Source organism: Mauremys mutica, chromosome 12, assembly GCF_020497125.1.
Source record: "Mauremys mutica isolate MM-2020 ecotype Southern chromosome 12, ASM2049712v1, whole genome shotgun sequence".
In the NCBI taxonomy this organism is placed as follows: Eukaryota; Metazoa; Chordata; order Testudines; family Geoemydidae; genus Mauremys; species Mauremys mutica.
The window spans coordinates 81677333-81702684 of NC_059083.1; the positions used below are offsets into that span (position 1 = coordinate 81677333).

Sequence of the window (25352 nt, forward strand, 5' to 3'; positions counted from 1 at the left end):
AACATAAAACTGACTCCTCCATTCCCATTCCCAACAGAGAGAGAGAGTGATTGTTGAGAACTTGGCTCATCTCAATTGATTAGACTCTGCCTGTTGGTATGCATACTTCCACCTTTTCATGTTCTCTGTATGTATAAATATCTCCTGTCTGTGTGTTCCATTCTATGCATCCGAAGAAGTGAGCTTTAGCTCACGAAAGCTCATGCTACAATAAATTTGTTAGTCTTTAAGGTGCCACAAGTACTCCTGTTTTTTTTGAGAACTTGGGTTGTTGTTTAAGTGCAGACAGTGGGTACAAGATACAAATCAAACCCCAGCCCCTGCACCAGTGAGCCTGGAATCTCAACAGACAGGCCTGACAAAAGGTGGGAGGGGAAACAGAGATCCAGGGAGGGGAGGTAACTTACCCTCAGTGGCGGAGCCAAGAGGAGAATCCAGGTCTTCTGACTCCCAGCCCAGGTCCTACCCACTAGACAGCACTGTCTCTCTACACATCTTAGTGCTGCTGGCTCGGCTCTACCTGGGTGGATTTGCTCACCTATACAGTTAGCAGTTGGAACATTGTTCTTTTAATTAAATTAGTTCTTTTTAATACATTTTGTTGTGCCGTTTGGCTTAATGTTTCCTCCAGCTGCAGATACCTGAGCTGCTTCCCTAGGGCCCACCTTAGCAAACCTGTCCATGTGAACAGCCCTGTTGGAGTGAGTGAATGCAACTACTGAGGTGTGCGAGGGCTATGCATGTGGGTGAAAGTTTGCTAGGGTGGTCTGTTGCTCATTAGTGAGTGGGGAGAGGCTTCTCCAGGCACGTCATCCAGACAGACACTGTGCACAGAGTGATTTGCCAGAAGGGAGCTCAGGCCCTGAAAGATCCCTGCTGCTTAGCATTTCTTGCAAGGCCAAGAGGTTCTGGGGTGGGGTGGAGGTGGGAAGGAGCACATGCACAATGAGTTCAAAGAACCCTAGTTAGTTGCTGGTTGGTAGTTTTTGATTGCTGGTAGCAAGGAATCAGATGGCCAAAGAGGTGCTGGTGCCTATGCCTCTGTGGTGCAGTCCTGGCAAAGGGCCACTTTTCCTGACTTGGAGTAGTTATGGTAGTCTTAGTGCTGATGTAAATATTGTCTTTCACCCCTCCGTGTCTCAGAATTAATTTCTCCACCCCCCTTCCCTGGTGCGCATGCTGCACACTCACTCACTCACACCCATACATCTGTGTACACATACGGTGACCAAATGTCCCAATTTTATAAGGACAGTCCCAATTTTGGGGGCTTTTTCTTATATAGACACCTATTACCTCCCACCCCGTCCCGATTTTTTACACTTGCTATCTGGTCACCATGTGTACACATCCCCATATATGTGCTATCACGCGCATCTAGCCATGCTCAGAAAGCTAAGCCTGCATTGCCCTGCTGGCTGGGGGCAGTCATTCACCAGCTAATCACACAGGGTCCATGCCATCCTTTGCCAGTGTCTCTGCCACCCTGTGATAGATGCAGTAGTTTCTTCATTAACATGTTCACACAAGGCAGTCCTCTTCCTTAAGTGACCTTTCTTTTTCGAGCGCTGTCCCGGTGGGTGCTCCACTTTAGGTGTCAGTGTGCCCTGGTGGTGTCAATCGGAGATTTTCAGTAGCAGTGTCTGGTCGGGGCACGCATGCACAGTAGCTGTCTCGCAGCACCACTGGTGCCTCATGTAGCACGCGCGTGCCCCGATCCCTTCAGTTCCTTCTCTACTGTCCTCAACTTGAGACGGAGTCCATTAGTGGTGTCACTATGAACCTTAAAATAGGATTAGAGTTGTTAGATCGCTTAGTTTACCCTTGTTTATTCAAAATTTATTACTTTCTTAGTGTAGCTAGTTAGTTAAATTTAGTTGGGGAGAAAAAATGGTTTCTGTCCTGCAGTTTTTGACAGAAACGTCTCAGATATGTCTGGCTCCCCAGGTTTTAAAGGTGCACTTCTTGCAAAGATGCAGTACCAATCTCTGATGGACACTCCCTTTGTGTCCAATGTTCAGGTGAGTTGCACATGCCACAGAAGTGCGCGCACTGCAACAATCTGAAGGCTAGGGCAAGGAGAGATGGGGACCTTCGACTCAAACTCATTTTAATGGCGAAATCCCTAACTACTACCTCAGACAGACCACAACAAGGGACTCTCCAGGCACAGCCTCTGTTGACAGGCTAAGTGCCATCTCCTCTGTAAAACTGAGGAAAAGGGCCACATCTTCACTGAGCTGAGAACCGTTTAAAAAAAATGGTCTCCGGCAAAGTCTCTGCCCGCGGTGCCAACCTCATCAAAGTAAGCACCTTTGATGCACCAGGCATCTCTGGGACCTCCTACTCCACGGCACCGACTACCCCTGCAAAGGACTCAGTACCACAACCTCTACCACACATGATGGCTCCCCCTCCGGCACCGAGTTCATCGGCGTCAACCATGGAACCATCAAACCGGTGACTGCGGCACCTAAGAAGGGTACGCACAAAAGATCCGCACAACCTCACTTCCACATAAGCAGACGGCACAGACGGATACTGCATAGCATATGTTGACACCAATTCCCCCAATATAGACATCTGCAATGCAAGCGTCATGTACTCCTGGATCTCCACCACTCGACACCGCTTGCTCGCTGTACCAACGGCACCAGGCCAACCTGATTCTCCCATTGCTCCACCTTTCTCAAGTGATGAGGACGCCACTGCAGAGGAAGCAGTCAGGACACTCCTCCCCAACAGGCACTGAACCTCATTATAGACCCAGGGAAGAGAGCACCAGGGACCTGCCACCATGACTCGCTAACCCCTGGATGTGCCCTCCCATGCCATTTCCCATCCAATGGCCACAATGGGATCCATGGGCAGCCTACACGTCTTTAATTCCACAGACTTCCCTCTTCCCACAGGAAGCCCATACACATTGCCTGTCAGTGCCACCTTGCTGGAACCTGCAGATACAGTGTGGCAAACTCCTGCCACCATTCTCCCAACCAATAACTATATGGACAGGAAATACCATGTAACAAATAAAGGAATGGATTTCCTGGTCTCACACCCACAACCAAACTCCTTAGAGGAGGAGCCGGTTAGCCAATGGGGCAAACAACCTCAATTTCCCAGAGCGTAAAGATGGCCCTGGCACTGCAGCCACTGGGTTATTTCCACAGGGCCCTGGAGGAACCTGCTTTCTTTCTACCTCCTGCTCGTTTCCCATTGTTCTCCATGAATTGCTTGCTGCACCAGGAGACTGTGCTACAGATGCTTTGCTGGTATAGCTCTGCTGTCAGAGCCTCCTAGTGTAGATACAGCTTATGCCAACAGAAGGAGTTTTTCTGTCAGCACAGTAACACCACCTTCCTGAAGAATCATAGGACTGTAAGGAACCTCGAGAGGTCATCCAGTCCAGTCCCCTGCACTCATGGCAGGACTAAGTATTATCTAGACCATCCCTGAGAGATGTTTGTCCAACCTGCTCTTAAAAATCCCCAATGATGGAGATTCCACAGCCTCCCTAGGCAATTTATTCCAGTGCTTAACCATCCTGACAGTCAGGAAGTTTTTCCTAATGTCCAACATAAACCTCTGTTGCTGCAATTTAAGCCCATTGCTTCTTGTCCTATCCTCAGAGTTTAAGAAGAACAATTTTTCTCCCTCCTCTTTGTAACAACCTTTTATGTACTTGAAAAACTGTGATCATGTCCCCTCTCAGTCTTCTCTTTTCCAGACTAAACAAACCCAATTTTTTCAATCTTTCCTCATAGGTCATGTTTTCTAGACCATTAATCATTTTTGTTGCTCTTCCCTGGACTTTCTCAATTTGTCCACATCTTTCCTGAAATGTGGCGCCTAGAACTGGACACAATACTCCAGCTGAGGCCTAATCAGCACGAAGTAGAGCGGAAGAATGACTTCCAGTGTCCGTCTTACAGCACTCCTGCTAATACATCACAGAAGGATGTTTGCTTTTTTTGCATCAGTGTTACATTGTTGACTCATATTTAGCTTGTGATCCACTCTGACCCCCAGATCCCTTTCCGCGGTACTCCTTCCTAAGCAGTCAGTTCCCATTTTCTATGTTTGCAACTGATTGTTCCTTCCTAAGTGGGGGTTCTGCCAACACAGTGAGCAGGGGCGGGAGGAGTTAATACCACGGAATGACATAGGTATGCCAACAAGGCTGGGTTGTAGATCTGTGTGGGGATAGAGAACGGGGCAAAGAGGGGGTTAAACTGAGGGTGAGGACCCTGGGATTGGGAGTCTCCTGGGGAGGGCTGAGCACTGTAGCCTGCGTTGGGGGCAGAGAGAGAGAGGCCATGGGGAAATGGCAGGGTGCAGGTGCTATGTGCTGGCTGCGGGCCAGTCTCTGTTTTTGGGGAGGTGTTTCTCTGCTCCCCGTTGAGGGAGAGGCTGAGGGTGTCTGAGGGTCTGTCAGAGGCATGCTGACAGAGAGAGGCTGTTCTCTCTGGCTAACTCCCTTTGTTCTCCTGGCCAACTTCTGGCTTTAGTGGCAGTGCGATTGTCAGGCTGTTTGTGCCCCACAAATCTCCTGGAAGTTGTCTCCAGTGCAGACTCTGGGGACTGGAGGTAGGGTCTTTATGGGAATGGTGGGGACAACTCCCACCAGAGGGGCTTTAGTCTCTTTCTCGGTTTTGTGGCTGATACAGAGCACATGCTGCAGGGAGTCCCTCGTGCAAAGGAGCCCTTCCAACTGAGCCGTGGAGAGACTGACCTCTTGGAAGGGAGATGCAAGAGCCCTGAACGCAGCTCAGAGGTGATGCCACTGTGGGGAGGCTTCCATATTTATTTCATTTTGCATCCCTGCTCCAGTCATTTTGCGCTCTAATGAGCAAGAGGAAAATAAATGGGAAGCAAGAAGAGAAGGGGACTGGTGGTCAGCATGCCTTGGTTAAGTGCGGGAAGCACCTTAATTGTTAGTCAGGGCTTGTCAGCTGCATCACAGGAGCTCTGGATAAAGTGTTCCAGTGAAGAAGATAATTGAAAATCAAAAAAGACTTTGTTAATTTGATTAGGCAGAGCCGTAGTTGAATTGTTCTTCATCAAAAGAGATTTAATTTTGACATGCAATTAAATCCTTCTGCTGTACTGCTGCCCTGCTCATTCCCAGCAATGGGGATGGCTTGGCAGAAGGGGAGAGGGAGCTTTAAAGGATGGCAAAAAGCTTAGAGGTACAGAAAGGGGGATGGAAAAGCTGTCAGAGAGGGTAAGTCACAGGGAAAGAGCAGCTGGAAGGAGACTGAAGGAATAACGGGACTGAGAATGGGGAAGAGAGACCGTGTGAGAGAGAATGGGGGTCATTGCACAGGGAGGCAGGCATGAGAGGGCAATTTTTCTGGGGTTGCAGAGAGAGCCCTGCTCTGCCTGGGGGCATGGCCACATCCAGATGTCATTAGCTTGGTGTTGCATGCAATGAAAGAGTTAACCTGGGTGAGTCCTATGCAGGGGCCATTGCCAGAATCCATTTGCTGTCATTAGCAAATATTACCAATTAAATGCTGACTTTGACTTACGTGTTATAATTGTGTAAAATAATTGCATTAATGTAACATGCTGGGGGAGTGCAAAGCAGCCCTGCCTCCGCTCTATCTCCTAAACTATTCTCCAAAGCTTAGCTGCCCTGGTCTCCCCTCATCCCAGCCCTAATGGTGTCCAGCACAGCTGTCTGCTAGAGGGAAGTCTTTACACTGGCCTCAGTATGGCAAACAGATCCGCTCACACTGTGTGACTCCATTTTCTTCACTCCTCATTTCCAGCTTTTGGGGACTCTCTGCTAATAATAACCATGGTGGAGGAAGGGCTCTTGGATTTTAAATTGCTCAGGTATAGCTGCCTTGAAGGCCCAGCCCTGGCTCTGGGTGCTGATGAGTGTGGATTTCACAGGGCAGCTGGCCTGGTGCCTCTCAGAGGGCAGCAGCAAAGGAACTCTCCCTACATGTTGTTGGTTTAGCCTGCAGGCTGAGCCATGCCCCGTCACCGTAGCCCAGGCAAGGCAGGAGGCCAGGGACACTGCAACAGTTGCATTTGGGAGATGTCTACACAGGGATAAAAGACCAGCAGCGTGGCCGTGGCTGGCCTGGGTCAGCTGACACCAGGCTCGGGCTGTGGAGCTAGAAATCACTTGTGTTGACGTTCGGCCTTGGGCTCTAGAATCCTCCACCCTTGCGGGGTCCCAGAGCTTGGGCTCCAGCCCAAGCCCGAATGGCTACACAGTGATTTTTCAGCCCCAGAGCCTGAGCCCCAATAGCCTGAGTCAGCTGACACGGGCCAGCTGCTTTTTTTTTTTTTATCCCTGTACACATCCCATTGGAGACCAAGGGTAAAAGCCTTTGAGAACTGGCCCTGTTTTTGCTGCTTGTGTAGTGACACAGAGCAGACAGAGTCTGTTTGGACAGGGATGCCCAGAGGGGACAGGTGTTCCATGGGACTCTCCTGTCAAGAGCAAGTAGCCCCTGGTGCCTGGGGAGGCAAGGTCCGAGGGAACGTGGAAGCTGCCAGCCATGGTTAGAGAGTGGAATTCCAGCTGGAACTGTAAGCTGGGCGGCAGAGGAGGTGCCTCCCAAAGGCACAGCCATTTGGAGGCTGGACACCGCTCACTCTGTTCCCAGTGCTGATGGAAAACCCCAATGAAGGAAGAGGCCTGACTGTTCTGTGCCTCGCCTGGCAACCTCCCACCTGCCACATGATGCTTCACTTCTTTCTTTCTCTAAATGGGCAATGGTCTTCAGCAGCAGCACCATCCTTTCCTCTCGCTCCCTTGGCTGGGGGGAAATCATTGAGCAAGGGACAAAGAGGCCAGGCTTAATTTAGTGGAGTCACTTTGTTCACAGGGGAATGTTACCTCTCTGGCAATATTTGACTAAACAGTTGGTTTAGCGTGGGCTCCACAAGCTGATTTATCCCAGGCGTGCAAGGCCTTCTGCAAGACTGCAGCTCCCTACTGGTGCAGGGAGATTGGAGGAGCGGCAGTGCCCGGAGCAGGGCTCCCCACAAACGCCTGCTCCTCACTGTGCTGGTGAGGGCAGAGGAGTATTGCTGGAGCAGTAATCTCTCTGCTGCACAAACAAGGGGAGGTGGGATTGCAGGATAAAATCCCACCATTGGGCCTGTGGATTCACAGCTAGCAGTGAGAGCAGGAGGACAGTGGGATGTGATGCTGTTTTAAAATGTAAGAGAAATGTTTTAATGTAGCCTGTAGTCAGAGCAAAGAAAGGCCCTGCAAAGGGGTAGGCGCTTAAGAGAAAATCCAAGAGGCGTCTGTTTGCTGTAGTTGGATTTTCACTCCATTTTCACCATGACACCAAAGGTCACAGTTAAATGGAGTTTGCAGTTCGCAGATAGTCTACATCACAAAACCACTGCAGTTTGACACAACTTAGCATAGTTAGTAGTGCCTCTCTGTCAAGGCTGCAGCATATCTGTATGGGTGTGGGATTAGACTAGCAGGCAGCACTGAAGGTCAGGATTGAGGCATCGGCAGAGCTGGGCAGGAGACTTTTTGGCTACTGGATTAATTCTCTCATTTTCCCAGATTCACTTTAAAATTCAACAAACCTCAACACAAACAAACCTTTCCCATTTTCTTTGCTGTCTTTAGCGTCTCAGACGGCTAATTAGCTGGTTGAGTTTCCAAGTTCTCAGCCATTAGCCAATCATGCTGCTGTACTAGAGATGGGTACCAGCTCATTGTACCTGTGCCCTTCCCTCAGCCTTGGCACTAGTGCTTGGAGTTCTGGGCACCAGGGGATTGAGGCTGCTCTGATTTAATTCCTCTTAGACTGTATGGAGCCATAAGGAGACTCCATTTCTATTGCTGTTACCTGCCGGCCCGGGTGGAGCTTCTCGAAGAAGAGATGGACTGGACTGAGCGATTTCACTGTCCACTGAAGGGCCATTAATGTGAATGAACATCTGGCAGGAACTCAGGCTTCTCATCTCATGGCTGGGCAGGGAACAGCATCTTGCTGCTCACTGAAATCAGTGCTGATCATGCAGACCAAGCCACCTTCCCTGGCACAGAGTCCTCCCCCTGAGGAGGAGGAGAGAGTGACAGATGTTAGTCACGGAGCTTGGTGCAGTGGTTTTCAACCTTTTTTCATTTGTGGGCCCCTAAAAAGTTTTGAATGGTGGCGCGGACCCCTTTGGAGATCTTAGACATAGCTGCAGCCCCCCAGGGGTCCGTGGGCACAGGTGGAGAACCACTGCCTTAGTGCACTACTGGAAGATGCTCAGACACTACAGTGATGAGGGTGGGATAAGAACCTGAACAGAATAGAATAGAGAACACAGGTGCGAGAATCCTTCCTTCCTTCCTCTTCCTGCCTTACCTCACCCTGTTTTGCCGGGTTGGTACTGGATGTAATCCTGCCCCTAGTTACTCCTGGGTAATTCCAGTGGCTTCAGCTCTCACTGGTTGCCCAACATGTGGATTGTTCTACTTCTCAGGGATAAGAGGGTTTGTCACGGATCCACAGGATCAGGGCTATGGCCCCAGCTTTGGAACAGTCTCTAGGAGGAACGCTTTCAGTGGGCCAGACCTCCAAGGGGTCTCTCTCTTCAGGGTAGGCCATGTGGCCTCACTGCCTCCTGAGTCTGAACCTCTGGAGCCCCAGCACTCCTGCTTCACACCATGAGGTGTGTTCAGTGAATCCTGATGGAGACGTCTACTCTTCAGGGATTAATGCACCTCACCAAGGATTTGCAGTGACACTTAACCACCGCTGTCAAAACAGCCAGGTTTGTTAGTCAACAGGCACAGAGCATAGGAAGTCCCTAGATTAGCGTAGAGAAAGGTTAAAGCATCATCCAAGTCCATTCTGGTTAGCCCAGAGCCCAGCCAAATTGTAGTGAACTCCGCATTCAGGCTCTGACTCACTTGGTCTGACCTCTGTGGTCATTTCCCAGGTGAGAGCCCAGACTCTTTCCAGTGGCCAACTCCTATCCACCATCTCACACCTTTGCAGTCCTTTGTTCTTGAGCTGGGGGATGTTGCCCAGCTTCCCTGCTCAGAGGTGGGAAACTCCATTTCCCTCTGAGGTGTCGGTTGCTAGGTGTCAGTGCCCTGGTGGTTGGATTTGTCCTTGTCTCTGTTCCTGTGGGCTGGGCCTCGGACAGTCTTTTTTTTAATGACCCATTCAAGCTCAGGGAGATGGACGACATTCATTCCTATGTCTCATAGTCTCCCTATGAGCAAACAGTCCTTCGAGTGCATGCACATGTTCATTCCAATGTAGGTGTGTGCACACCCCGAGCACAGTTGCCGGAATTTTTCCCTTAGTGGTATCCGTCGAGTCGGCTCCAGCGCTCTCAGAGCCAATATAAAGGGCGCTGTCAACCCCACATCCCTTCAGTTCCTTCTTATCAATCATGATGGTTGTTGGAACTTTCCTCATTGCTCAGGCAATTTTTCCCAGTGTTTTTTCTTCTCTTTCTTGTGTATATATAGTTATTGTAGTTTACTTAGTTTGTTAGTTAGTAGTAGTTTTAGTAGTTAATGAGTTTTGGATGCCTCTGCACTTGGTTGGAGAGGCTTCTCAGCTCTCCAGTACTGGGGCATGCCTCGGTCACTGGGCTTCAAGCCCTGCATTTTCTATGGCAAGTCGGTTTCCTTGAGTGACCTGCACTCAAGCTGTCTCAAGTGCTGAGGGGAAGCTCATCAGAAAGATCATTGCCAGATCTGCAGGGACCTCAAACCCTGTACCAAGAAAGACCGGCAGGTGAGGTTGGAGGTCCTTCTCATGGAGGCAGCCCTAAGACCAGAGTTGGAGCTGCACTCAGACTCGGCACCAAACACCTCAGCTTCAGTGTGGAGTGCTCCTCCCACCAGTTGAGGGTCACGACACCGGTCCTCTTCCCTGGTGCCTAAGAAGCAGCACCATAAGCAGCAGAAGAAGAGTTGTTCCCCAGTGCTGAAAAGAAGCAGGCAAGGGGATCTGGATAGAGCGAGACTTGTGTCGGGCTGCTGTCCCTCTCCGACACCACAACAGCCATCTCCGCTAGCCTTGGTACCCCTGCAAGCTCTGCTAACTCTGGCATGGGAAGTGCCATCCTCCAGCAGACATTTACCGGTCAGTTTGCAGTACTGTCAACCCCAGAGGCATTTGCGGCTGCTAGAGACCTGTTCACTCTCCCAGTCCCAGAGTTCCCGGAGATTCAGGACTCTGCACCGCTGGTACCAATGAGTGGCAGAAAGCCATTCCCCAGCTTTCGTGCAGCACCATGGCCACCCTCTAGGGGAAAACCCCTTAGGGGAGCCTTGGCTTAGACTTCTCCATGGTGCCATTCGCCAGCACTGAGCGGGTCAGCACCGCCTTGGTCTCCTCACTGCAGCTTGTCTTCCTCATCGGAGTCCAAAGTGGGGTCCTACTCTCCCCACCATGAGGACTGCCCACACTACTCCCCACGCTATTCTGAGGCCAGAGCAGGGTAAGGCGTTATGGTGCCCCTCAACACTTGGCCTCTGGGACCATGGGGATTGCAGTGACCATGCAATGGCCTTTTTGGAACCTGTGAGGGCTCCAGGGCACTGTTTGGAGGAGTTCATATTCTGTGGCCTCGGAAAGTAGGGCACCTCCAGTATCGCACTGCAAGATCCCCGACCCAGACTCCAGTGCTGAGCCCAGTGCCAAACCTCAAGAGAAGGTCCCACAGGTCTCGGTTGAGACAGAGGAAGGGGCAGAGGCCCCTTAACCAGCCTTAGCATCTTTTTCCTCTTCCCCAGATGAGGCAGTGTGTCCCCACTTCAAGATGACCAGAAGGCCTACCAGGACCTATTAAAGTGGGTGACTTTGAACTTGGATATCCAAACTGAAATGGTAAAAGAAATGACACATGGTTTACTGTATATTTTGACATCAGCGGGTCCCTGAAGAGTAGCTCTATCCATTAACAAGGCGATCATGGACCTGGTTAGAGTGCTCTGGAAGACCTCCACTTCCCTCCCTCCTACTGCCAAAAGGACAGAGCGCAAATACTTTGTACTAGCCAAGGGGTATGAATTTCTGTTTTCACAGCTCCTCCAGGTCACCAATGAGAGGGACCATCAAGGTCAAGCGAGCCCCACGCCAAATGCAAAGGACCCTAAAAAGCTGGATTGTTTGGCTGAAAAGCATACTTGATAGGTGGACTACAACTCCAAATAGCAAACCAGCAAGCTTTGCTAGGCTGCTATGATTTCAGTATGTGGAGGCGATGCAAAAATTTAAAGACCTGCTCCCTCAAGAGGCCGGACAAGAGTTTTCCTTGCTAGTGGAAGAAAGGAGACAGTTGCCTGGGACTCCTTGCAGGCAGCCTTGGATGCCGCTGATTCTGTGGCGAGATCGATGGCCATAGCTGTTACCATGCTCAGAAGCTCGTGGTTATAGTCCTTGGGTTTTCCTCAGGAGATACAGCAAACCCTCCAGGATCTCCTATTAGAAGGGCCTTTGCTCTTTTCAGAGCAAACAGACGCCACACTCTATGGAGTTAAGGACTCTAAGGCAACTTTTAAATCTTTGGGTCTGTATATGCCGACAGTGTCTGGAAAACACTACAGGCCTCAACAGACTGGACACTATTTCGCACAGTCTGCCAGGCAGGACCAGCGGAGGAGGAAGAACAAAGAGTTCAGGCATAGACTCTCTCCACTGACCCTTCTCAGGGCCAATGCAATCTGCCCCAGACACTCGGGCAGCTCAAAGCACTTGTTTTAACAAGATGCTAAAGGATGATATCTCAATCCCCTCAGTTCTGGATCCAGTTACCCCTTTGTTTTCCATCTGACTTTTCCGCTTCCTCAGTGCCTGGACCCACATTACCGCAGACCATTGGGTTCTAAGCACAATAGAATTAGGTTATACCCTCTGTCTTCCCATCCTCTTCCCTGTCCCTCTCCAGGGACCCTTCTCACAAGCAAATATTGGAACAAGAAGTACAAATCCCTCCTTCGGGTGGGAGCTGTGGAAGGAGTTCCACACCATTTAAGAGGAGAGGGCTTTTAGAATTAATAAGTGATGGGAATAAAACACAAGGGCTTGTCCAAAGCTCAGGTGGAATCTGATCTGACGTCCATCTGATCTGATTGACCTTCTGGGCCTTAGTAATAAGCATTCAGAAGTCTACCCTTACCCTTGTACAAGAGATAAGAGTTCATAGTGGCAGTTCTCAACTCCATACGGGCAAAGGCCTTATTTCTGGAGAATCTTTTTTGCTCAACCTTGACCCTGATAAGTCCCCTTCAGACATATCCAATCACCACAGTTTGGTTATGTTTGAGCCTACTGGGCCACATGGTATCGTATGTGGTGAAACACACAAGGCTATGTCTCAGACATCTTCAGACCTCGCTGGCCACAGTGTAGTCACCTTTGCATCAACACCTGGACATGGTACTCACCATCCCACCACAGAGCCTCGATTCGCTGACTTGGTGGCTGAACCAACACAAGGTCTGTGCAAGAGTACCTTTTTCAAGGCTCCAATCATTGGTGTCTCTGGTCTCCAATGCCTCAGTGCTGGGTTGGGCAACCCACCTAGGGCACCTCAGAACTCAAGGTCTGTGGTCCCCCAAAGAGCTGTTTCTTCATATCAATATCAGGGAGCTCAGGGGGGGCCGCCTAGCCTGCCAAGCATTCCTACCCCACATTACGGACAAGATGGTTTAGGTTCTCATGGCCAGTACAGCTGCCACGCACTACATCAACAGGCAGGGCATAGCACATTTTTCCCCACCATATCAGGAGGATCTTAAAACAATGAATCTTAAAACAACGAAAAATGAATCAGGTTCTTAAAAGGAGAATTTTAATTAAAGAAAAAGGTAAAAATCATCTCTGTAAAATCAGGATGGAAAATAACTTCACAGGGTAATCAGATTCAAAGAGCCCAGAGGAACCCCCTCTAGCCTTAGGTTCAAAGTTACAGCAAACAGAGGTAAATCCTCTAGCAAAAGGAACATTTACAAGTTGAGAAAAGAAAGATAAAACTAACATGCCTTGCCTGGCTGTTACTTACAAGTTTGAAATATGAGAGACTTGTGCTGAAAGATTTGGAGAACATGGATTGATGTCTGGTCCCTCTTAGTCCCAAGAGCGAACAACCCCCAAAACAAAGAGCACACAAACAAAAGCCTCTCCTCCCCCTCCCCCCCAAAGATTTAAAAGTATCTTGTCCCATTATTGGTCCTTTGGGTCAGGTGTCAGCCAGGTTACCTGAGCTTCTTAACCCTTTAAAGGGAAAAGGATTTTGATGCCTCTGGCCAGGAGGGATTTTAGAATTGTATACAGGAGGGTTGTTACCCTTCCCTTTATAGTTATGACAGCTACGCTTGGACCTGATCTCCTGAGACCATGGTTAGCTGCTCCTCCTGAACCACAGCTCTTTTCATTTGATGGCCTGGAACTACCTGAAGAGCATGCTTGCTCAGAGCAGGTCCATAGAATCCTAGTAGGGAATAGAAAACCCTCCACTAAGGCGACTTACCAGGCAAAGTGGAAACAATTCTCCACCTAGTCTTCCCAGCACGATGTCCCACCTGCACAGACCTCATCGAAAATTATTTTGGAGCACCTTCTGACCTTGAAGCAGCAAGGTCTGGCCTTTCCTTCAGTTAAGGTCCACCTGGTGGCCATTTCAGCCTTCCATCCTAAGGTCAACAACAGTTCAATCTTTTGGCACAAAACGGTAATCAGTTTTCTCAAAGGCCTGGAGAGGGTGTAGCCTCAGGTAAAGGAACCAATCCCTCCTTGAGGCCTGAACCTCGTCCTGTCAAAGCTGATAGGCCTACCCTTTGAGCCCCTAGTGACATGATCGCTGTTGCCCCTTCCTGGAAAGTGGCCTTCACTTCACCCAGGAGGGTTTCGGAGATCCAAGCCCTCACATCGTAAACCCCATATATGATGTGCTTCAAAGATAAAGTACAGCTGCGCCCACATCCAAAGTTCCTCCTGAAAGTGGTCTCACAATTCCACCACAGCCAAGCAATTTTTCTACCCGTATTCTACCCTAAACTGCATGTGAATAGGGAGGAACTGTGGCTGCTCTCCTTGGATGTTAGACAGGCCTTGGCATTTTATCTTCAAAGGGCCAAACCATTCTGCAGATCGACTCAGCTGCTCCTAGAAATAGCTGAGAGAATGAAAGGGCTCCCCATCTCTGCCCAGAGGATTTAGTCTTGGCTCACGTCATGTATCCAGGCATGTTACAAACTCTCAGGAGTCTCTCCTCTGGCTAACCTGAGTGCTCGTTCCACAAGATCTCAGGCCTCTTTGGCTGCTTTCCTAGCTCAAGCCCCTGGGCCTCGGTGCACGTTCTCAGTGCACTATGCCATTACCCAACAGGCCAGAGATGATGCCAACTTTGGCCACGCAGTCTTACAGTCAGCTTGTCCTTGAACTCTGAGCCCACTTCCTGTGCAACTGCTTGAGAGTCACCTACATGGGAATGGACATATGCAACACTTGAAGAAGAAAAAAGTTAGTAACCTTTCTGTAACTGTTGTTCTTCGAGATGAATTGCACATGTCCATTCCAAGACCTTTCCTTTATCCCCCATTATCAGAGTCAGCTGGTAAAAAGAAACTAAAGGGGTGCGGAGTTGATGGGGCCCTTTATACTGGCAGCATGAGAGCACGGCAATAGAGGGTGCTGGAGCCAACCCGATGGATACCACTAAGGGAACAAATTCCAGGAACCGTGCTCTGGTGCGCACACACCTACATTGGAATGGACATGGACAAAGGAGGGAGATCTTCTGGTTGTTGGAGCTGCTTCACTTTAATCTCTCTCACAGGAACCTTCTGTGATTGTTCTTGGGATACCCAGGATTGAGAGTCATGTTGTTATCCCCTGCCTCCAGCATGAGGGAGTCTCGCTTTGCATAACTGGGTGTCAGCTCTCTATTCCCACTAGTCTGTTAGCCATTCACATATTCTCCTCTGGGTTATGCCAGCCCTTTCTTTGCCTTGCACTTCGACAGTAGGTCCACCCTAGTCCCAAAGTCCCTTTTGACGCATTTCCCTGTGAGATCTAGACCCTGACACTGTTACAGGGTTTTCCCAAAGGAACAGCACACCCCAGCTTAGAATCATAGGACTTCTATCCCCTGCACTCAAGGCAGGACTAAGTATTATCTAGTCCATTCCTAACAGTGTTTGTCTAACCTGCTCTTAAAAATGTCCAATGACAGAGATTCCACAGTCTCCCTGGGCAGCTCAGGATCAGCACTTTGCTCAATATCACAGCACTTAGATCTATTTATAATGAAAACAAGAATATGTTCACTATCAAATATTCAAGTGATAGTGAGTAAGGATATTGGAAACAAATGGTTACATATAAAACAAAAACATAACACGGTTTTCTAGAGATTAAACCTAACTAACAGGTTAACCCCCTGTCTAAAGAAGTATTATCTCACCCAAAGTCTTCTGCAGTGTTTTCAACCAAGACTGGTTGTGATCCTCCTCCCATGAATGTAAGCATGCTGTCTGTTCACTTCTAGGGGCAGTGTGAGGGGTGTCATCTTTGCCATCCAGCCATACCCCCAAAGCTCATTGTCCTTGCTCACAGACAGGGTAGCCACCAGTGGCTTGTTTTTCCTGTATGCTGTTTCCCTGTTAATTTCACATTCCTTTGTTAACAATTGACTATGTATGTAAATGAGTATTCATTGTGTTAGTTTATAATGCTTAATGTACATCCTGACACACAGAGAGGTGAATAAACCTCTCTTGTCTGACAGAAAACCTGTTAGTCACCTCTGCTGGTGACTAGCACCTTGATACAGACTCTAAGGACACATTTCCAACATAACTCCTTACATAGCATCAGTACATCCATTTCATAATGATGTTAATAGCCACTGTGAGACCAGCTTTCATTTGAGATCTCATATGACCTTCTTTGGTGAACCAGAGTCAGGATATACCTGTACATCTCTGTACCCCCTTGTCAGTTGGCATTAAGAGGTTCGTGGATCATACCTTCCCTGAAATATTCCTGAGGGTGGTGCTCTAAGCAGCAGCACCCAGCTGCCGATACCAGTGGGCTGCTTTGCTGGGGAGATGGAGGGCATGCATCACTGATGGTGCTGTACATCTTCCCTGAATAATTGGGATGGCAGATGAGAGCCCTGGGAATTGAGGTTCTCCTCTGGGTGGTAGGAGGTTAGAAATGAGCTTGTCATGTCTGAACGTCCACTCGAGTCTTCCGAGGAGCAAGAGTGAAACCTAGGCCATGTCTACAGTGCAACACTAAAGACACTTTCCTGAGGGCTCCCATGCAGACAAGCCCTTACACTAGAGTTTCCTATTGCATTTGGCCACCTAAGCAACTTTATTGGCAAGAGAACGAAACACTGACAGCGAATTGTAATGATAAAAAGGCACATGGCACAGACTCACTGAGCCCTTTGGGATTGGGTGCCCGGCCTCTCCCAACAGTTGGGGTGCAGTAATAATTTAGAGTTGGGGTGTGGCCCTTCACGGGAGGCGTTGTGTTCTCAACAAATAATTGGGAATCAGGAACTCATCCTGGTTCTGATACTGACTCCTTCTGCATCTTGGGCAAGACACACATACTCAGTTTCTCCATGTGTGAAATGGAAATGCCACTAGCTTCTGCCTCAGGGGCATTGTGGGTGAATTAATATGTTAATTTGCTAAATGTTATTTCTTGTACTCAGTGGCTCACCTGGGCTTTCCTTTTTTGGCCAATTCTTTTGCAGAACATGTACTAGCACAGCACTATGTTATGCAGCCTCTCTTCCCATGAACTGTAAATAGTGTAGGGGTGTGAATTTTCTTGGTATTGCTTAGCTGGTTAATTTCAGGGCTAGTTCTGTTTCAATCGCCTTTCAAAGTGCTAAATAAGAGCTTGGAAACACTGTAGGAGGAGCAGGAAAATGCAGCTGCCTCACTGCCCCCACCACCCTTCAGGCTCATAAAGGAGTTTCAGATCCATGGAAGCATGAGTTGTTAGTGGGCATGCTGAGAAAGATCGCAGTGAGTTCAGAATCTACTCAGAACAATCAGACCAGGCAAGACTACATAACAGCAATACCCTTGGGAAGGTGCTTAGTGCTCTGCCCGTGGCTCCTTATACTCTTTCCCTCTCTTCTTCTCCTTGCTTGTGAGAAGATCCAGATAATACAAGAGGGTCAGTAGGGACCCTGGGCTGCTCTTTGGTACCTGGGGCCTTGTCCACACAGAAAAATCAGGAGTCACCATTCACCACTGTGAATAGTAATGCTGGAGGCTGTAGTGCCGAAAAAATTCAGGTCTCTTCTCTGTCCCTGCTCAGAGTAAGGATAGATGACATGGTGTAAAAACGTCTGCATTAGAGGTCCAGCTCACATGATGACTACCTGCAGTGGTGAAGGATGGCCCATCCTTCAACTCGAGAAGATTAAGGAGCTGATGCTACTTGTGAATGATGATGGTTGTAAAACAGAAGGATTTGTATTGTGTGCGTGTGTTTAGTACTTTGGACTGCCCTGTGCATAAGTACCTGTTGGTGTTTGTACTGTATCACCATAGACATGGTGGATGGACTTGCCATTGCAGGAATGGACTTGGCAATAAAAGAGCTGGAGAATTTTTTTCAATAAAGGTCCCTCCAAATCGAAAGGGGGAACGAGAGAGAGAACGTGGGGGGAAAGGAAAACCAGGCAAAGCTAGAAGCTGCAGCTGCCTGTGGTTTGGCCACAGCATCCCTTGCTAGCTTTGTGTACAGTGTTTACCTCGACCATGTTGGCTTGTTGCCTTATTTGTTCTCCTCTAATTGAGCAAATGTGCTGTAGGCAGTGAAGCTGGGCCAGCATTGACTTTATTAGAGGAAAGCATCAATAAAACACTGCATGTTCGGAGGCTGACTAACACTGTCAGACTACTGGAGTTTGGAAGTTGCACTTTATTCATGATGTTTTGATTTCTGTTGCTCTGGGGACTTCGACTTTGATAGATTGTGATGCAGTACCAGAACAGTATAATATACAAGAGCAGCTTGCTTCCAAAACAGACATTTGCCACAGGAGCCCAATATTTTCTCCAGGGTCTTTTTTTTTAAGTAAAATTGGTGGAGTAAAGAAATCCTAAGCTTCATACAGTTCAGGCAACCAGAATTAGCAGCCAGAAAATTAATTTTACTGGTAGCTGGTAGGCTGTTGATGGTAGTTTATATTACAGTAATTCTGGGTTCATTGTGTCTCTTGGCTATTTAGACTGCAGCAGTGCTGGTAGGAGTTGCTTTTACTCCAAGTTTGACTCTCCACTCTTGCTAGTTATGCCGCTGACTATCTGTTACCTAGTTTCTCTATTGCTAGTGAGTTTATGTTCTTGTATTGCTATTGTTAGTTAATTTTAGTTGTGATGCTACTTCTACGCAGTGAGTTTCTGCACAGCAAGCCAGGCTGTGAATCTGCAGCACACCAGCTGGCCGCACAGTAACTCATCGTGCGAACACAGTGCTACAGTGCAGTGAAAGTTGCATAGTGCAGCTATAGTGGTGTCCCCATTGCGAGACTTTTACTGCTTTGTAGTGGTGTTCACACAGCCAATTACTGCATGGGAAGCTGGTGTGCTGCAATTCACAACCTGGCTTGCTGTGCAATAACTCATCACATAGACAAGCTCATATGCTATGTGTACTCTAGCACTTTTGTCGGTCGGGGGTGTGTGTGTGTGTGTGTGTGTGTGTGAGTGTGAGAAAAACCACCCCCCGACTGATGTAAGTTTCACTGACAGAAGCACAGGTGTGGACAGCTCTATGTCCGTGGGAGACGCTCTCCTGCTGACACAGCTACCGCCACTCGTTGGGGGTGGTTTAATTATGCCAGCAGGCGAGCTCTCTCCACCGGCACAGAGCGAGCCGGCTCCACAGGAGACCTTACAGCGACGCAGCTGCAGCAGTACAGCTCTGCGCTATAAGGTCCATAGTGTAGCCATATACTTAGTGCAGTGATTCAGGTGACACTGCTCCTTAGACTGAAGCTGCAGATAGTCCTAGCCTGTGCTTGCTGCTTTCCACTATTTATTTCTGGTTGAAATGTGCATGAATTAAGTATTGGATTTAGTCTTTTCTGCTCACCCTAAATCCTTCCTGCTGTGGAAATCCTCTGTTATTCCCGTCGCTGGTGCTATAGTTCTTGCACTCTCTGCTAGTCACTTACCACTGACATTGTATTGGGAAGTGGTGAGGCTGTTCTGTTCTTTAGCTATCGGTGTTGGTTCCAATGCAGCTTTTTGTGATCTGTTCAGGTTACTGATGATACAGTTCTCCTTGTACCTTGTGAATTTCACAGGCATGAAATCCATTAGCAATTGTAGATATAGACTCCTGAGCATACCTGTTTAGTCCCTGTGGTCAGTATACAGACAATCTATCTGTCCCTTCAGTTTGATTTCTTTGGGGCATGTTATCAAATAAGCTGGAGATTCATGTACAGAAATTATGTTCTGTTAACACATTTTTCATGTGCCATTGTCCAGTATCCACTGAGAGTGCATTGTCTCAGCACTAAGCATAATCCATTTATCTGCTGTTCATGTGGATGCCATAGGAGTTTCTGTTGGAGGGCCATTGGACTTAGGTACGAATTACATTTACCATTAAAATAAAGTATTATCACAGCCATTTCATGAGTTTGAGTCTTTAACAGTTTCATTTTGCTGCGTTTGATGCCCAGGCCTCTTTCTATTCCATTTGGCTTTAGCAGGTTCCCATTAAGAGGCTGTTGTGTTACTTAACTGTAAATAGTGTGTTTCCTGCTCCTCCCCTTAGGATGCTCTTTTGTAGGTTGTACCTGAGTTGAAAGAAATCAGAAAACCGGGAGATGAAGAAGAGCAGGCTTGCAAAAAGTATAAGAAGGGAGACTCATCCTGACAAGGTGATATTGGTTTCCTTTCAACATTTTTTGGTAATTTTGTGTTTCCATTTCCAATGAAGTTGGTGAATTTCCGCTCTCCTGAAAGCAAAGCTCTAGAACAGGTGTTGGCAACCTGCGGCATGTGTGCCAAAGGCGGCACACAAGCTGATTTTTAGTGGCACTCTGCTGCCTGCCAGGATCGCGGCCGCCGGCCCTGCTCAGCCGGCTGCTGGCCTGGATGAACGGAACCCCGGACTGAGCGGGGCCGGTGGCTGGGACCCTGGCTGGCAGGGGCCAGCGGACGGAACCCCAGACCAGCAGCGGGCTGAGCATCTCAGTCCGCTGCCGGTCTGGGGGTTCATCTTCCACCCCCGCTGCTGGTCTGGGGTCCCAGCTGCTGGCCCCTGCCATCCGGGGTCCTGGCCGCCGGCCCCACTCAGCCCACTGCCAGTCTGGGGTTCCAGCCGTCGGCCCCTGGCACCCAAAACCTTAAATTACAGTAAATAAATGAAGACTTGGCACACCACTTCTCAAAGGTTGCCGACTCCAGCTCTAGAAGAACTGGTCAAAGGCTGTCATTGTGCAAACTCCTCACACATCTGGCTCTGCTAATGCCCCGAGTCATGAACTACAGCCCTACAGTCCCACTTGTTCTATCAGTCTTGGACCTCTCCAAGACACAGGCTAGGAATTGTGCTGAGTTGTGCAGTGGCTGGGGCTATGGGCAAACATCCAGAAAACAGGCGGCTGAGAAAACTGCAGTACTGTGGGGTATTTTTCCTGTGCCACAGAGTGCTGGCAGTTTGGCTGGCAGCAATGAGCTTACAATTAGCACGTGCTCAGAAGGAGCTCTCTTCCCTGAGCCTTCTGAACAGTGCATGCTGGGAAGCTCCTGTATTTGAGCTGCTTTGCAATGTGCAGAATGGCTGCAGGCACAGAGGGCTACTGGCTTCAAATCTCCCCATCCTCCTATCAGCTGGTTTAGGCTTAGTGTAAGCAGCTCGTGGAAGTGGGTCCATTCTATCCACCTTGTAGTAGCAATGGATGGTTGGTAGAATGCCCCCCATAAACCTCAAAGATATCTGAAAGTCTAGGTTCTTCTTCAAATGCTTGCTTGTGTCTATTGCGTGCTAGGTGTGCGTGTGCCACATCACCGTCGTTTTTCCCTCAGTGGTATCCGTCAGGCTGGCTCTAGCACCCTCAGGTGCCACGCACTCATGAGCCGGTATAAGGGGCCCAGCCAGCCCTGCACCCTGTCCGTTTCTTCTTCCCGCCTGTGATGGTTGCTGGAACAGCTGCTCTAGGCGATTCTCAGTGGTTCTTGCTGGTTTTCCTCCATTCCTCTTTTCTTTTTTCCAAGAGTTGTTGTCTTCAGTTTATCTTCTTAGTAGTCAGTGTAAATAGTTACTCTCACATCTGTCTAGTGAGGTGTTCTCTGCTCCTGGAGCCAGTCATGCTCCAGGGTTCAAACCCTGTGCATCCTATGGCAAGCCCATGCCAGTGAGTGACCCACACTCCAGCTATCTGAAGTGTCTGGGGGAGACTCACCTGCAAGACTGTTGCCCGATCTGCCGCCAGTAAAAGCCTCGTACGAAGAAGGACAGGGAGGCTAGGTTAAAGTCCATCCTAATGGAAGCTGTACTTAGACCAATGTTGGAGACAAGCCGGTCGGACTCAGTACCAAGTACCTTGGCGTTGGTATGGAGCACTTCTCCTGTGGCATGGGACTCTCAACACCTCTTCCCTTCACCAATGCTGAGAAAGAAGCACAAAAAGTAGACGTCTGAGAGGGGATGTTTCCCCGACCTGGAGGAGTGCAGCAGAGTGGAACCTGTGTCGGTCCACTCCCATACCCCCACTCCTCAGGTTGCACCATCGACTCCTTCCTGCTTGCAGGCGCTGTTGAGTCTGGTGCAGGATCAACCGCCAGCAGCAGGGGGACATCACAGTGCCATTAACCCCAGAGGCACTTGTTGTAGCCAGGGACTTACTGGCAATCTCGGTGCCACCAGCACCAGTGGTGAAGACGAGCAGAAGGGAGCATGTTGCCCCAAGCTTCTATTCAGTACCGAGTCTTCTGGTACTGTCCAGAGGGAAACTGACCCTGCTGAGGTCAGTTAAGGCTTCCCCGCTCCGTCACCATTCACTGGACCCTCAGCACCAGCTAGTGGAATTGATGGGTACTGCTCCTTCATGGTCCCCACAGGCTGACTTGTCATCAGAGTCTGACGTTGAGTCATGCACCCAGCCGAGGGGCCAGTACCAGTACCCTGTCAGTCAGCCCTACATTCTGGTGGATCCTGGGGCGGGTGTCCTGGGTGCCCCTCTGGGTGCATGGCCCAGTGGACAGTGGCTAAGTAAATGAAATCAAGAAGGGTTCTGGTTATTGAAGGATGTGTCTGCATCCTGGGGACTCTCTACTTTTCTGAATGTTCTTCTACACTTCCCAGCTTGGGCTGGGATTCCACAATGTAATGTGAACTCCAAAAGCTGAGATCTCTGAAAGCCCCAGGCTGAGGTGTGGGGATGGAGGAGCAGCCTATCAACCTTCTTTGTGCTTTGATGGCTGAGTAAATACACAGTAGGCAGCTCACATTAGAGCAAGGCTGTATTATTTGCAGAGAGGCTCTGGGAGTCTCTGAGGAGAGCCAGCCCAACTTGCATATTAAAAGAGAAATTGCAATTAACAATCAAAAAAGACATTTTTATAACCTTTTTATTGAAGCCTTAATAAAGAAGCAGAGAAATCTGCATATGCATTTGTGAGATATAAAAGTGACTAAATCAAGATGAAACAGTATGAAACCTCGACTTTCCTTCCTTTCCAGTTAGATAAATAAAATAATATGGCAGAAAGAGAGAAAAAGAAAGGAAAGGAGTGAAAGAAATGGAGTTATGAGGCTTCCCATCTACTGAGAGCTCTACAGTCCCCATTGCTTGTTCCCTTTGAATTCAGGAAGGCATTTGTGTTTGAATCAAAGGAAGGCTTCCCTTGCTTTCCCCTGGGAGCTGTGCTGAGAGGGATTTAAAAAGAAACATTGGAAATGCACCAGGAAGCTGAGAAAGGAAGAAAAGCCAGAGCATGGACTTCAATCCAGAAAGTGAATAGGAGCTAGACACAGTGTGTCCTGTAGGATAAAGGTTCAGTGTTTCCATATGTCCTTAGAAACTCGGAGCCTCCCAGTTATGAGCCATGGAAAGATATTGAATGTACAGTCAGCAAAGGAACTGATGAGATGGAGCAATGGATTAGGAAGAAGCGGATGGATTGACCACCAGCTATGTTGGTATATTAGATGTCAGTCCAAAGATATAATAGATGGTGCAAAACACAGATCAGTCAGAAGCAACAAAGAGTCCTGTGGCACCTTAAAGACTAACAGATAGATTGAAGCATAAGCTTTCGTGGGTGTATACACACTTGGTTGCGTCTGACGAAGTGGATATTCACCCACGAAAGCTTATGCTCCAATACGTCTGATAGTCTTTAATGTGCCACGGGACTCTTTGTTGCTTTTTACAGATCCAGACTAACACGGCTACCCCCTGATACTTGAGATCAGTCAGAGAGGCCCGCACATCCATCGTAAAGATATGAAAGGCTGGTTGACGTAGCAATGGTGCCTGTAAAGGCAGAGATGGTTACATCAGTGCTGCCTATTGGAGAAGCTAATGATTTTTATACATTTTAGTGCCACAGATGCATATGACACTACAGTTATAAAAAAACATAGATAAAACAGCAAACAAGGTCCCTTCCCCAGCAGTCTAAATGCACAAAGGGTGCAGTATAATTAACACAAAGATGGCTGTACTGGTGATGCTTGTATGGGAAGGAGTAGAGATGGCTCTAGGGACAGACTGTGGCCTAATGGTGAAATATTTAATAATGGGCTTGTCAATCTAGCAGAGAAAGGTACTAGACAAATTCTGACTGGAAACAAGTCATACATTTTCAACAGTGAGAGCAGTGAACCAAGCGTCATGGTGGATTCTCCATCACTGACAATTTTTAAATCAAGATTGGATGTTTTTCTAAAAGATCTGCTGTAGGAATTGTTTTGGGAAGTTCTGTGCCCTCTGCTATACAGGAGATCTGACTGGCTGATCACAGTGGCCTTGGAATCTATGAATAAATTGATGAAAAAGCCCACAGTGGGGAATTAGAAGGCCATGCTGCTGATTGGTGGTGTGACCTTGAGCAAGTCTTTAGGCCAAAATGTTCAAACTTGGCCTACATAAGTCTGTATTTAAGCACCTAAATAGCGAGTTTCCAAATGTTGGCCTCAATCACTATGTGCCCTGAGTTTTCCCTGTCTGTGAAATGAGGATATTTGCCTATTGCACAAGGGTGTGATGTTCATAGATTCCAAGGCCAGGAGGGACAGTTGTGATCATGTAGTTTAACGTCCTGTACAGCACAGGCCTAGAGTAGATCTTTTAGAAAAACATCCAATCCTGATTTTAAAATTGTCAGTGATGGAGAATTCCCCAGGATCCTTGATAAGTTTATCCAATAGTTAATTGCTCTCACTGCTAAAAATGTACGCCTTTGTCCAGCTTCAACTTCTAGCCATTTGAGTGTGTTTTGTACTTTTTTCTGCTAGATTGAAGAGCCCATTACTAAATATTTGTTGCCCATGTAGGTACTTACTGACTGTAATCAACTCACCCTGTATCTTCTCTTTGTTAAGCTAAATAAGTTGAGCTCCTATAAAGCATGTTTTATAATCCTTTAATCATTCTCGCAGCTCTTCTCTGAACCATCCCGAATTTATCAACATCTTTCTTGAATTGAGGGCACCAGAACTGGACACAGTATTCCAGGATCAATCAAACCAGTGCCAAATACAGAGGTAAAATAACCTCTCTGCTCCTACTCGAGATTCCTCTGTTTATGCGTCCAAGGATTTTGTTAGCTCTTTTTGCCGCAGTGTCATGTTGGGGGCTCATGTTCAGCTGATTATCCATCACACCCCCCAAATCTTAGAGTCAGAGCTTCCCAGGATAGAGTCCCCCAACCTGTAAGTATGGCCTATATTCTTTGTTACTAGATGTATACATTTACATTTAGCCATATTAAAACGCAAATTGTTTGCTTGCATCCAGTTTACGGAGCAATCTAGATCACTCTGAATCAGTGACCTGTTCTCTTCATTATTCACCACTTACCCAATTTTTGTCATCTGCAAACTTTATCAATTATGATTTTATGTTTTCTTCCAAGTCATTGATAAAAATGTTAAATAGCACAGGGCTCAGAACCGATTCCTGTGGGACCCTACTGGAAACAGACTTGCTTGGTGACGATTCCCCACTTACAGTTACATTTTGAGATGTATCAGTTGGCCATTTTTTTATTCATTTAATGTGGCATATAAATTTTATATTCTAGTTTTTTAATCAAAATGTTGTGTGGCACCAAGTCAAATGCCTTACGGAAGTCTAAGTATATTATATCAATACTATTACCTTTATCAGCCAATCTAGTC

At 48.0% G+C, this 25352-nt stretch overlaps 1 protein-coding gene across 30 annotated transcripts in view; it reads left to right on the forward strand.

Annotated features, from left to right (window-relative positions):
• Positions 1 to 25352, forward strand: part of RBFOX3 (RNA binding fox-1 homolog 3) — a 352384-nt gene that overhangs the window by 151414 nt on the left and 175618 nt on the right. The window contains exon 1 of one of the 30 annotated variants that reach the window (XM_044981545.1): positions 19863 to 19881. The exons of the other annotated variants lie outside the window; for them this stretch is intronic. The gene's annotated coding sequence lies outside the window, so the exon portion shown is untranslated. Of the gene's footprint in view, positions 1 to 19862; positions 19882 to 25352 lie in introns of those variants that run through there. 30 annotated transcript variants of the gene reach the window in all.